The sequence below is a fragment of the Hipposideros armiger genome, unplaced genomic scaffold, assembly GCF_001890085.2.
Source record: "Hipposideros armiger isolate ML-2016 unplaced genomic scaffold, ASM189008v1 scaffold_48, whole genome shotgun sequence".
Taxonomy (NCBI): Eukaryota; Metazoa; Chordata; class Mammalia; order Chiroptera; family Hipposideridae; genus Hipposideros; species Hipposideros armiger.
Window position 1 is genome coordinate 547,905 of NW_017731398.1, and position 4,076 is coordinate 551,980.

At 43.2% G+C, this 4,076-nt stretch overlaps 1 long non-coding RNA gene across 4 annotated transcripts in view; it reads right to left on the bottom strand.

The window, feature by feature from the left end:
- The window catches only part of LOC109381417 (uncharacterized), a 49,481-nt gene that overhangs the window by 36,435 nt on the left and 8,970 nt on the right, over positions 1-4,076 (bottom strand). For all 4 annotated transcript variants that reach the window (XR_002123720.1, XR_002123719.1, XR_002123722.1 and 1 more), the window contains exon 5: positions 1,488-1,593. This is a non-coding gene — a long non-coding RNA (uncharacterized LOC109381417). The remainder of the gene's footprint in view (positions 1-1,487; positions 1,594-4,076) is intronic.

A 4,076-nucleotide genomic window follows, 5' to 3' on the forward strand; every position in this document is an offset into this window, starting at 1 on the left:
GCAATTTCACTTTTTATATTTTTAGTCTAGTTCTGTTGTCCTTTCTACCCTTTCACCTTAAGTTGTGCTTGTTGCTGGTGTTTTTCCTTCATTATATTTGTCCGTTGTATTATTTAGACTTGAACAAAAAGAACCAGCTCAAGAAATAGGTATTCATGCAACTGCTTTTCTAGTTTCTAACTCATTCTTTCCTGCTTTTTTCCTGATTTCCTTCCACGTCTTTATTTGGGGTGTTGTTTGTTTGTTTATTTGTTTGTTGTTTTAAATATTCCTAAATGACTTCATGAATATTTTGTTTGTTTAACTTTTTCTGGATATAATAATAAAATCATTTTAAAAGCCACAGTTTTTGAGTAAAGCTTTGCATGTGTACTGTTGGTTTTCATTAGTGCGGTGCTTTTCTGTCTTATTTTCTAAATTAACACTTGGTTCTTGATTCACTCCTTTATCCAAAAGTGATTTTGGAGAATTCTCAATGGTCAATTTCTAACATTAATTTCTAGTTGCAGCATATTGTGAACAAAGGATGTCATCCACATAACATCTGTATTTCAAATTTGTTGGGATTTTCTTTATGGCGGAAAATAGGATCTGTTTTTTAAATTGTTTTGAGGATCTTGGAACTTACAGCCCAAGCCAACAGTCACTATGCCCCCAGGAACTAAGGAAAAGAACAAAATGTGGACAGGAAGTGATCTTGATACAGAGAAACCGAGAACTGGCTTTTTTCAGTACTGACTACAGGTCAGGCTCAGTGCTAGGCACCTGGCATGTATCGTCTCATTCAATGGTCTTCCTAAAGTCTGCTCCCCTGCTCAAAGCTCTGTCCCCCTTGCTTAGCTGAGCAGGTTCCCACTTTTCTTTCAACTCATTTTAAACATCACCTCTTATAAGAAGGCTTCCCAAAGATGAGAGCTAGGTACTCCTGTTCTTGAATAAGTCATCGTTAGTCTTACATCTGTCACCCTTGGTTGCCTGGGGGACCCTTGAGTGTGGCCAGCACGTTAGGGGCTTTCAATAAATGTTTGTTGATGATTAAAGGCAATAAAGTGAAGAATAAAGGCAGAGGGAGGAGACCAAAAAGATAACTCACGTCTGAAGATTCAACACAGCAAACCTATCACCCTATGGTACCCCTCCTCCACCTGTGCCAGGCAGGTGATGCCTGGGGTTTACAGGTAATCATACTAACATCGACAGCTCATTCCACTTGCGGGGTGCTTTACAGTCTACACAGCACCATCCTATGTGCATTATCTCATGTGATCTCCTTGATACACATAGGTCAACCTGAGCCCATTTTCTAGGCAGTGAACCATTCAGAGATAGTCTGGCCAAGGTCACACAGCTGGCAAGTGGCAATAGCTAAGAGCTCCTCCAACTCCGGTCATTGCCACATTCAAACTTGAACCCAGGTCCCTCCTGACATTAAAGCAGACACACACACACACACACACACACACACACACACACACACACACACCTACCTTGCTTCCTTGGTGGAGAAGACTGTAAATCCCCCTCTCATTTTGCTCATCATCATGGCTTCACAATGAGGTCTTCTATTTTTCAGACAACATGTTTAATGAACGCCTTAAAGGAAATTCATAAGAGTGATCCCTGTTACATGCTCATTCATTCATCTGTTCTTATGAACAATAAACATTTACTGAGCCCCCCAGGTACCTGGCTGGCCACGGACACGGAGACCCAGGTGCAGGCCAGGGAGGACAACTTGGAGGAACCTTCAGGGCAGCCCTGCCCACAATCCACCCACAGCTTCCAGGCCTGCCTCCTCCTCCCCTATACTCCCTGTTCCCACCCCACACCCTCTTTATCTCCCTTCACAAAAAGCCCCATTCTCTTTTTGCACAATACACTTGCACAATAGATAGTCTATTCAACTCAGAGCCCAAATCATCAGCAACCAAAATGCTGGTTCCTCTTTCCTCTTAGGTCTTTATGCATTTCCAGAGGAAGAGAAATAATTGCACTCTGCAGCATAACTTCCTGTTTTCTTGGCTGTGTCTACTGAGGACGGTAAGCTCCTTGAGGGCCTGACCTGGGTCNCAGCAGCAGCATTATCGTCATCGCAAACATTTATTATAAGTGGGCGTGTGATTCACACTTGTTCTCTCACTTAATCCTCTCAACAGCAACTCTGTGAGATGGGCACTGTAAGTGCGGATTTACAGGAGAGAAAGGGAACGGCAGCTCGGAGGAGGCAGCGAGGGGACCCATCTGCCTAAGGCAAAGGCAAACAGTGCGTGGAGAGATGATGCAGATTAGAAGGAAAGAGGCAAATCGGCCCAGACACCAGGTGGAGACACCCATATGACGCCACGGAACAAGTTCTCGAGCACAAGCACACGATGCCAGAGGTGTTTTCAGCGGGTGAACCTGAAAGCAGTGTGCGGGCAAGTCCTGGCTGAGTTTCCATGCTCTACACAAGGGTGGAAGCCTGATCAGTGCAACTTGGGTGACAAACGGAGGTGCAAGTTGAAGGTCAAAGGAAATCAACCCCTGAGGCAGGTGCCCATTCTCTATCTCCCCCTGTCCCTGACACTCCAGGCCTCTCTTCTGAATGATTCACATCCTCTGGGGCAGCAGGACTCCTGGTACCTGCCCTGCTCTGCAGAACAGGACCAGATGGGGCAGGGCTGCATTTTCCTGCAGTTTGGTGGCTGGCACTGTGGGCATTGATTGGCATGGGGGTAACAGATGGTCCCTGAGCGCGCCCTCTGCTGGAGGCTTCTGGCCTGGCAACTGTCTCCAGGCTCTGGGCACTGGGCCCAGTTAGCTTTCATTTTTTATTAGAATGATGGGATGTCTTTCCAAGCCTGGGTGATATTAATTACAGCCTGTTGTATAACAACCTGGCTTCACGGAGGACAGAGCTCTGTCTCCCAGAGGCCTCTGGCTCCCAGGAACCCCCCAAGAGGAGTGACTTCGCAAGGACTCTGCACTCCCTCCGCCTTTTGCTGCTCAGCATGAGCCTTCAGCACCCCTGGCCTATCCTCAGGATGGCCAATCAGGCAGAATCTTGGAGCTCCTGGTGGATTACACTGGAAGCTTCTCCTTAAAAATGGAGAATTGTAGAAATTCGATCTGAAAGCTGGACACAGATGACCATAACAGGACAGTAGATCCCTGCTTCAATAAAGAAAGGTAGCGAAGTCTACTGTTACAGGATTCTTCCAAGAAGGGCGTCAGCCGCACACCAGGAACGCCATAATGGATTCATGCATAGAGCTGTGGGGTTTTCAAACCTCTTTTAGCAGCAAACCCTTGGGACCCTTCCTACTAGGCCTTCCTGGCAGTGAGGCAGCTCTGCAGAGTCCAGGATTCCCACTTAGGGAGGAGGAGGGGAGGGCGAATTTTCAATTGTCAAGTTCCCAAGCTAGCCAAAAAGATATAGTTTGTTTTGTGTACATTTTTCTTTTTTATGCAAACATTATACTAACTACAACTTGCTTTTTTCACTTAACAATATATCTTGGAGATAACTTTTATTTTCTTAGCATGGTCAAGTTTGACTTATTTATATAACCAAAAACGTTCTCTTTTCCCTTAATCTCTTCCATTCGTTTTAAACTTAAAAAGTAATTTCTTCTCCAGGTGTTTGAAAGTGTCTATTTTCTTTTCCTTATTATTATTGTTGCTGTTATTTGCAGATAGAATTTATTTGTTGTATTATATGCGGTGAGGGTACAAATTTTTCTCCTAATTGTCAGCCAGTTAGCCCAAAATAATTTTTAAAATAACCCTTTCTATTCCTGATGATGGCACTTTATTACATATTAAATTAGTATGTGTATCATTGCCTCATTTTGAGCTATTTTAATCTATTTAAACGGCTGTACATTTTTGCCTTAATATCACACAATTTTAAATATTATAATTTTCTAATACATTTTATATCTAGGTCTATTCTCTCCGGCTTTACTCTTATTTTACAGACTTTTCTTTGAAATTCTGCTAAATGAATTTTTATAATTTTTGCAAAAGTTGAAAATTTGGATTTGCACTAAGCCTATAAATTAATTTGAACTTTTCATCTCTACATTATTTTGTCT